The sequence below is a fragment of the Armigeres subalbatus genome, chromosome 2 (assembly GCF_024139115.2).
Source record: "Armigeres subalbatus isolate Guangzhou_Male chromosome 2, GZ_Asu_2, whole genome shotgun sequence".
Lineage (NCBI taxonomy): Eukaryota > Metazoa > Arthropoda > Insecta > Diptera > Culicidae > Armigeres > Armigeres subalbatus.
In genome coordinates, this window is record NC_085140.1 from 323,612,848 (window position 1) to 323,622,821 (window position 9,974).

At 41.2% G+C, this 9,974-nt stretch overlaps 1 protein-coding gene and 1 long non-coding RNA gene across 3 annotated transcripts in view; both read left to right on the plus strand.

Annotated features, from left to right (window-relative positions):
• Positions 1–9,974, plus strand: part of LOC134212698 (nuclear pore complex protein Nup214) — a 64,965-nt gene that overhangs the window by 36,394 nt on the left and 18,597 nt on the right. The window lies entirely within an intron of this gene.
• On the plus strand, positions 6,836–8,272 carry LOC134216842 (uncharacterized). Of its 2 annotated transcripts, none has more exons than XR_009980846.1 (4): positions 6,836–7,332; positions 7,401–7,504; positions 7,570–7,700; positions 7,784–8,272. It is a non-coding gene; the product is annotated as an uncharacterized LOC134216842 (long non-coding RNA). The 2 variants fall into 2 exon arrangements; XR_009980847.1 differs by having other exon boundaries at positions 6,839–7,332; positions 7,421–7,504.

A 9,974-nucleotide genomic window follows, 5' to 3' on the forward strand; every position in this document is an offset into this window, starting at 1 on the left:
GCGATTCTGCTAGGTGGGTCGCATGTACAAGTAGTTTGGGAATATCATACTTAAATGGGATAGCATAAGTATGTACCTAAATTTCAGATTTATGTTAACCAGTACTATAAGCCAATAACTCAAAACTCATGACTTTGTGAATGCTGGTATCGTTTTTTGAGCTTCATGAATGTTGGATATCTCATCCAACGGGTAATTTCGCTACGACTACTAAGTCAGTAAATTCCAAAATAAACTTCAAGATAATATAGTAAGCCTTCCAAACATCTTTGTAGCATACGATGGATCTCCATATCTCTCAGATTTCGATAGAACTAGTTTAACCGGTAGTCTGCATGTACACTAAAAATCGCTAAGTTATACATTTCAAACTAAATTTATTTTTAACAAAACCAATGCTTCCATGACTCACCTTGGGATTTTCTAGATTGTCAATTTTTCCAGACGCGCTTTGTGATTTTCCAAACCACAATCCATTTTCCAGCGGTCTTCCAGACGCGCTTTGTGATTTTCCAAACCACAATCCATCTTCCAGCAGTCTTCCAGACACGCTTTGGTGATTTTTCAAACTACAATCCATTTTCTCCAGCGGTCTTCCAGACGCGCTTTGTGATTTTCAAACCACAATCCATTTTCCAGCGGTCTTCCAGACGCGCTTTGTGATTTTCCAAACCACAATCCATTTTCCAGCGGTCTTCCAGGCGCGTTTTGTGATTTTCTAAACCACAATCCATTTTCCAGCATTCTTCCAGACGCGCTTTGTGATTTCCCAAACCACAATCCATTTTCCAGCGGTCTTCCGCTTTGTGATTTTTCAAACCACAATCCATTTTCTCCAGCGGTCTTCCAGACGCGCTTTGGTGATTTTCCAAACCACAATCCATTTTCCAGCGATCTTCCAGACGCGCTTTGTGATTTTTCAAACCACAATCCATTTTCCAGCGGCCTTCCAGACGCGCTTTGTGGTTTTCAAACCACAATCCATTTCCAGCAGCCTTCCAGACGCGCTTTGTGGCTTTCCACACCACAATCCATTTCAAGCGGTCTTCCAGACGCGCTTTGTGATTTTCCAAACCACAATACTTTTTCACGCGGTCTTTCAGACGCGCTTTGTGCTCATTCAAACCACAATACATTTTCCAGCGGTCTTCCAGACGCGCTTTGTGATTTTCCAAACCACAATCCATTTTCCAGCGGTCTTTCAGACGCGCTTTGTGATTTTCCAAACCACAATCCATTTCCAGCGGTCTTCCAGACGCGCTTTGTGGCAATACAAACCCATTGCCTTGTGTTTTTTATCATCAGATATTTTAACACATTACCAATTGAATTCAACTCACCTTTTGAAATCAGCGTCAGGATTCAACAAATAACCTGGCAGGATCGCCAAAATGTGTGGCCCCAAATTGCTGGAGCGAACTGTTATGACAGCAGCTCTCCGTGGGTGCGTGTGCACGCCACGGAGGTCTGACCAGAAGAGGACGAGTCATGGCTTGCTGCGCTCTGATCGACACGCTGAGGTGTTAATGTATAATCACACGCTGATGGTAATATACTCAAACCCCACAAATACCTCAACTGAATAAGATTGATTAGATCGCTGCTAGTAGTTGCAAAACACGTGGTCAAGTTTTTCTTAAAGGGGTACCATAATAAAAGTAAACGTAAATTTGTGAGTATTCTAAGTTCTCTTGGTTGAAAGATTGTAACTTTTGTAATGATTCGGCCTTTTGTGTATGCTAGAACATTTTCGGCCTTTTGTGATTTGGCCTTCTGTGGTTCGGCCTTTTGTGATTCGGCCTTTTGTACTGATCCCATAAATTGATTGCTTGACACTTATAGTAACGGTACCGTGGCAGCTTGGTCTAAACAAACTAGATGTTGGTTATAAACTAGAACAAACTAGATGTTGGTCACGCGAACAAGAGCAGCAATAGTAATCGCGGGTATACTCCGTGTCAGGTATAAGGACGTTAGGCATGAGTACGTTAGGGGCAAGCCAGAGTAAACGCGACGAGCGATGCGACGCGACGCGACCCACGTAAAAGAATAACAATCAATATCAACAGGCTGTCAAATTGCACTGTCGCGTCGCGTCGCATCGCACGTCGCGTTTACTCTGGCTTGCCCCTTAGGCTTAAAGGATGTTAAGCATAAAATGCCCAAAAAACAGCCCACGATATAAAAAGGTAGTATTACGCCTAACGCCCCAAGAAAGGATTGATTTCCTATTGATAAGGGGCGCGCCTTCAATGGGATTGCTCTCTATGAAGGGTCTAAATAGCGGGACCTTGTCATGGTGGTCTTGAAAAAACAAAACAACAACTGTATCGAAACCGATACTGCATTGCTTCTCAATAGCACTGGAGTAATTCGACATGCACTTTAACACTAAGGATACGGGTAACGCTACAATAGATCTAATAATTGGTCGCAGTGGCACACCCGAACAGGAAAAAAAAACGCCCTTATGCCTAACGTTATGGACCCAGCAATCTCATATTTTTGCATCAACACATTTTCTGAAGGAGTTTTCGCAAGAAGTTCTGAAGGAAGGAAGGAATTCGCAAGAAGTTCTGAAGAAAATTCCCAAATATATTTCCGGAACAATTTCATAAAAGGATTTCTTAAGTTTCTTAAAAAAATAGCTGAAATAAAAATTCAAAGAAATTTCCGAAATTTTTTTTAACCAAATTTCCAAAGAACGAATTAAAAAAATATCGTAAAGGAATCGCCAAATGCATCTCTAAAGCAATTTCCGGAACCATTCCTTGAGATGTTTTCTAAAGTTTTTGCAAAGACATTTTCAAATGAAATCCTGGAGGGAGGGAGGGAGTTCTAAGGGAAATTCTGAAGCAATTCTTAAAGTTCCCTCTTTGAAGGAATTTCTGTAATAATTTCTGGAGGATTTTCCGATGGACTCTATGGAGAAATTTTTAAAGGAATCCTGGAGGAATTTCCTATGCGATTTCTGAAGGAATTTTTGATTGAATGGCTGAAGTAATTTCTGGGTGAACTTACGAAGGGATTCCTGGAAGAATTCCTTAAGTAATTTAAAAACATTGTTTTTGTGAGGCGACCAAACCAAAAAAAAATATTTATTGTTTTCGCAATATTTACTTGTTTGAATCGACCTGGAAAAATCAGGGAATTTTGTTTTTGCAGATGAGTAGACACCCTGTTTTTTTCTCCGTAACCGTATATTGTCCAGCCCAACTTTGAACGCACAGCGATCGGTTCATTTGATTCCAGCGGCGCAAACAAGTGTAGGTTATCTAAACCGACGAGGATGGTTGGTAACCCGGGCGAAAGGTACTTTATCGGTACCCCAGTATTAAGATGCGTATACCGCTTCACAAAATCCGTGTACCGAACATTCTGTTCGGGCAGCTGCAACTAAGACACCGTTCGTGTGTTGAATAGCGAAAACCTTTCCTTAGATCCCTTCGCCGAAATCATCATCTCTACAGGTGATCCGAACTTCTGCAAATCCAGCAAGAGCGGCTGACTTCTTCGCTACTAGACTCACCGTTTTCTCGTGCTCAGAGCCATGCACATGCACAAATTCCTTCCTCGGTTTTCATCCTCAGCAGTCTATCCACTTTTCCTCGCTTATACCGAACCCAATCCAACTTATAGCTAGGCGGCAATTTGTCTACCAACTCTTGGACTAGCATCGGGTTATTAAGATGATCGTTCAAATGCGCCGCTTCGAGGTGGTCGCATAACTGCTTCACCACAATCCCGAAACTGATGAACGACTCCAAGCGCTGAGCGCTTGGCACGGGAGCATTTCGAACCTTCGTCAGCAAAGTTTTCAGCAACTTCTCTGGTCTTCCGAAAAGATTCCGCTGGCCACTAATCAAGTCTGGAACAGAATTCGGCAATACGAGTCTACTCCTTACTGCTTCGAGTGCGTCTCCCTGTAGACAGTCCTGCAGATGTTTCAAATTCTCCAGGTTTGATGTAGTGTGTTCATATCTGCTGATAAACAGTTGCCAAACATCCGTGTCTCCCTGAAACTTTGAAAGATGTTGGGACACTGCTTTCCGAACCGCTAGCTGCCGCTTCGATGACCAATTTTTACCCCGGTCCGTAAGAGCCTTGACTGCTCCGCGCTCTGCTATGCCGACTTCAACTGTTCTTCATCTGGTCCTCCGATACTTCGCTGGTTTCGCTTTCTTTGTCCGATTCGTCTATGCACTCGACGAGCATCGGCACTTTCTTCGCAAGCTTCAACTTGTCACTAACTCTGCTGAGGCCTGCTCTCGCGCTTAGCGGGTCTGTATCTTTCGGAAACGCTTCCCGAAAGTCCGTGGTCGACTGCTGCTCCGCCGCCCTCTTGATGTGACCGTCTAACCACCTCCACTTTCCGCTTAGGCTGTTCTTCCTTTGTCCCGCCAACAGCACAGTCTTGATCCTTCAAAGCGTTGACCCGCCTAACTCTTTCTCCGCGGCAAATTGGGCATCTAGCATCTTTTGCTCATGCTCTAGTTGCCGCTCCCCTATCTCGCGTTGAACCTGAAGCTCCAATTCCTGCATCTCCCGTTCTTGCCTCAGCTACTCTTCCTTCCACGCTTTCTACATAGCAAGTAGCTTCCTGTGCTTTGCAAAGGCCTTTTCCATGGCGAGTTGTTCCTCTTCCAACTGCTTCTCAGTCGGATCTGCGTCGGAACCAACTCCCTGATCGGACCCTCCATCGTCTTTTTGGCCGGTCTTCTTGCCACCTCGCGTCTTGAGAGCCCCGCACATAGCATACGTTTGCGTTGCGTTTGACACATTTCCCATGGGAAAACTGTCAAACGGAACGCAAACGTATCCTATGTGCGGGGCTCTTTACTTCTCGTGTCCGGAACCTTCAGCAGCTGAGCACTAGCGGAAACACACTTTTGACAGCGTCAATTAGTTTCTACAACCTCCTGATCTACGCCAGCGCATGAGAAATGTGCCCACTGCTTGCATTTCCCACATTGAACCCAATCCACATCCTCTGACATCGACTCCGACATTGAGCAGAACAAACATTGCTCATTTTTCGAAGGAGAGAAAGCCATTCGAAGTAATCCGATATAAACAATTTTGATTTTGTTCGGACGGTCGGATTTGGAATAACAAACCGTTTTTGGAATCGATATTTGTTGTAGCCAAAAAAAGCATTCAATGATGAAAATGATGACGATTTGATGATTGTTCGTGCTTCCCGTATCCCCTTAAATTGCCGTCTAACTGATTGGTGGGCGATTCATAATAGGTTGAGCATCACTGCTCTGTCCTCTGTCCTTTCAATCAGCTGTTTACGATATCGTTACTTGTATGTGTTTCATTTAGGTACAGTAATATTAAACATTCTGCTTACTGTATGTTTTTTGTCCCTCCCCTTAGATGTGTTACCTTGCCGCGGTGGGTGGGCTTACGCCATTAGCACTGATATGGCAACCAAAGACATATCCTGTCGTGGTGGTATCACATGTTGACTATTTTTGCTTAATGCCGCGTCATAATCTGGCATTGGCGCACTGATCTTACGGATGTGATCCAACGGACGTCGAATCTTGGAGCCTTGAATGGTAGTGCAGTCTGGCAGATCTCATCCCTCAGTGATAATGGTGGTAGATCTCTTCTTTTCTGCAATACTTTTCTGAAGCGTTCCCTGATTATGATGAGTCGTAGCCGCGCTTAATTCTAGCTAGATAGGTACTTATTTTTATTGAGTGTGATCAAGTTTATCGACGGTAATAGGGAATTGACTGTTGGATTCACTGAGTAGAAGTTTTATCAAAATTAGGAACGTGGCGGCTTTTTATTTTGTTATGGCTCACTTTGAGGAACCATAATTAAAAATACCACAAAAAAATGCCAACAATCTTATAATGGCTTCATTCTCGATAATTTTTACTAATAGATAGGGAATAGGCGTGATGAAGCCTTACTTTACCGCCGAAAAGTGAATCTATAGCTCTGACCACGACCCACACAATTATAGTTACGCTTGCTTTTACGGCTTTAGGAAAATGGATTATTTTAGGTAACTCATTTTGCACTCACCGCATCAAAACAAAGCCGCCACTGTATATGTAGGTTAACATGCGAGAGGTTTTGAAGGAACTGGTCTACGGTGGCGCTATCTAGGGTAATTCGCCAAATGTTGAACGGCTAATTTCTTCGTCTATTGTTGAACGCACGTGCATTTCTTATGGGAGTTCAACAATAGGCGACAAAATTAGCCGTTCAACATTTGGCGGTTTCCCCTACTCATTTCATAGCGGCAGATTCTGGTTTTTCATTAATCCATTAGACAACTTAGGGACCATTTCTTCATCTTTGCATAACGCTTTAACTAGGTTTTTCGTCTAAGCAAAACTGACCTTTAGTGATAAACAAATGGAGGCAATTTACTGACAGCTATGCGCAACATAATCTACAACTAGCATAGATTTAAACTGTATAACGTAGGAAACATGTAATAACTAAGACAGACAAAATGATAGTAGAATTAAACATTGTAAGACGATATGACACCGTACTAAACATTTGACTGAGGATACGAAAAGATTGACAATAGAAACGTGGAGATCAATCATAAGACTTCCTAAGCCCATCATCAAATTGAAAAAAAATTTAGCGGAAACCGTGAAAATTTAGCGGAATTCCTTTCATTGTTTATGTTTTCTATGAAAACGGAAGAGAATAAAATGTAAATATCACGTGACCTCTCTCAATGAAAACGAAAATCTCAGTACAGCTTCAGGATCTATTGAAAAATCTTCCCTTTCAGCTATCGGTTTCCAAAAATTTAAATGACACCCAGTACACTGATAAAAAAATACACGTTCGATTCATGTTTTTCGGAATATGGATATTTTCAATCGGCTTACACCATCAAGTCTGGTGTACTTCACATCGATGACATGTTCTTCACAAACTCATTTCATATGTCAATGTTTATGTCGTATTCCATACTTGTTCCACCATAATATGGTGTGCATATCAATGGATACCGATAACAAATACACATTGGACGTATATGTTCCAAAATGTGAATATTTCATTTCAATTTACACCATGGAGTCTAATGCATTTCACATCACTAAGATGTTCTTCACAAACTCAGTTCAAATGTCATTATTTATAGCAATTTTCATACTTGATACACCACGATTTCTTATGTTTGTCTATGAAATGTTATAAACTTACTCAAACTAATAAGAGATGCATTCAAACAAACTTAATTGTGTTACTTTTTCAACGAGAAAGCACATGGTTCGAAAAAAAAACGCTGTAAACTATAAATAATTTCTCCGATGTACATGGACGAAATCAGGAGTAAAATCGGTAGGTTGATAGTTCCACTATAGTGGAACATATTATAATCACCATGTATTTTTACATCTCCTCATAAGTACCCAACAATCTTATATAGCAGCGGCCAACAATCCAACCGCACCAGTCGTACATCGCTGAACTACAACTTAAACAGAATTAGCAACCGTCGTCCCATCAACAGGTAATATTTGATTATGATAAGTGCTTCTATAAGTGGCTAGTTCTATAACTATATTCGTCTTTTAGTAAACAGCCGGATGTATTTGAGTATTCCAATTCCCTCCTGAGCTTTCCTGAGTCTTTCCTGAGCTCGTGAAACATCAAATAATGGAATGCTTAGAAGATCACCGTAACACTTACTACCATCTTACAAACAGGTAAGCATTTATTTAATACACACAAGATAAATGGTCCGTGCCTCAACTCCCTCAATAAAACATATGTCCTTTCTCATTAACAGTAAATCCATACAAGTACATCCACCAAACCAACATGGAATTTGGAAGCTGTCGCAGGACAGTAGTGAAGGTTTACTTCCCGATGGAGACGGTGGGGATGGGGAATAAATCAAGATCGGACTACGACACTCACAGAATTTCAACCAGAAGCATCACCTACCCATAGGAACTTTTATAACCGGCTGATTGATGCAAATAATGCTAAGTCATAACTTTCGTTCTATTGAAGAGGAAGACGGCAAGACTCTCAAGCGTGAAGCGGCACCCGCTGGTAGCCAACCAATTCATTTTTATTAATTAAACGGAGCAATTTATTAATCATATATATTTTTTACATTCGTTTTCATTTTATTAGTTCCGCCCGGAATGCGATTTCCGTTAGAAGGACGAAAACCGAAGAAAGTTTTTTTTTCTATAACTCCATTGTTGATTCGGTGAAGTTATAGCAAAACAAATGTTTCTTCAATTGGGTTTCGATTCGATAACGGAAATCGGATTCAGACGAAATACATATACTTCATCATTATATAAATATGAAAAGCACGAAATTCATTTGTTAACAAATGAAGTTCATCTCGATTATACTTTAAAGTCATGCATAAAGCAAGCGAAAATGCCAAATGATTCAATTGAATTCGATTTGATTTACACGTTAACATCGTGTGGATGGTATACGAACGGATGATGAGTTTCGAATGACCGATGTCGTAAGTTTTACACATGACATTGATTTGCTTTGACAATTTGCGCAAATGTATGTGTTAAACCAGTGGCGTAGCCACGGGGGTGGTTTTGGGCATAAACCCCCCCCCCAGAGACAAAATTTTTGGAAGAAATTTTTTTTTTCATAAAAAAAAATGTTCGGAAAACCCCCCCCAGACCAATTTTCTGGCTACGCCACTGTGTTAAACACACGGTCCTCTCGTGTATTTTTTCTATAGTGTATTGTAAAGAAAGACGTAAGTCCTACGTCAGAAACACGAAAAACATGGAACCCGTCGTAAAGCTCGATCCACTTAGTATTTGGCCGTTTCTTTCCAATTACTGCGGCGCCTCTGGTGGCCGTACCGAGAAGTAAAATACATCACATCGTTGCGGAAGGTTTGTTTAATTTATGGTGAAAGTTTCGTCAGTATTGATGCTCACGTTCAAAAGTTATCGAAAATGGAACGCGAGAGATGGGAACAAATTTTGCACACTCACGTTGGAAATCCAACATGGTCAGGAGGAATGATTTCAAAGTATCTAAAATTAGCGAAATTGACTGTAAAAACTGTCAAACGTTAACGGGAAACACTAATGCTGGATCGCGTCGCACAAAACAATCGTAGAAGTGGAACATACGACCAGAAACAACAGGTGAAAGTCTGCAGAGCAGTTCGGAACCATTTTGGGATTTCCTTGCATGATTTAGCGAAAAAGTTCACTGCGCCGAACAGCACAGCTCAAATAATCTGTCGGCGTGAAGGTTCCAAGTCGTATGATGTCAGTAAGCGTCCCAACAGGACCCTGAAACAGAACCTGGTTGCCAAACATCGCGCAAGAATGCTGGTCGAGCAAGTTCTGACGAAATACAATTGATGTATTTTGATGAGCAATGAAATTAATATAAAAATTGACTTTCAAATCCCGGGACACAAGTTTTACCTTGCCAAACGGAAGGGTAATGCCCCAGGAAAATTCAAATATGTATATGCAGGCAAGATTGCCCACAAATTGATGATATGTCAAAGCATCTGCAGTTGTGGAAAGAAAACTAAAGTTTTCATCACTGGAGCGATCATAAATGGGCAAATATACAAGGAGGAGTGTCTTCAGAAGCGATTTTTGCCATCAATTCAATCACACGACTGTCCGGTGTTGCTTTGGCCTGACTTAACAAGCTGCCATTACAGACGGGATGTGATGGAATGGTATGAACCGAATGATAATGACGTTATTGAAAAAACTATCAGACCACTAAAATGCCCAAATTTTCGTCCCAACGAAAACTATTAGGCAATTATCATAGGGAAACTTGATAAATGGTGCAAAACAATCAGAAAACCATCTTATATGGAGAAGTGGTGTGAAAAAATGACAGATTTAGTTGACCGTTCTACTGTGCAAAAAATAACGAGTGGTATTGAAAGAAAAGGCCGAGATTTCATCCGAAATGCCAATGAATCATTTTTCGATATTTTTTCCTTCAAA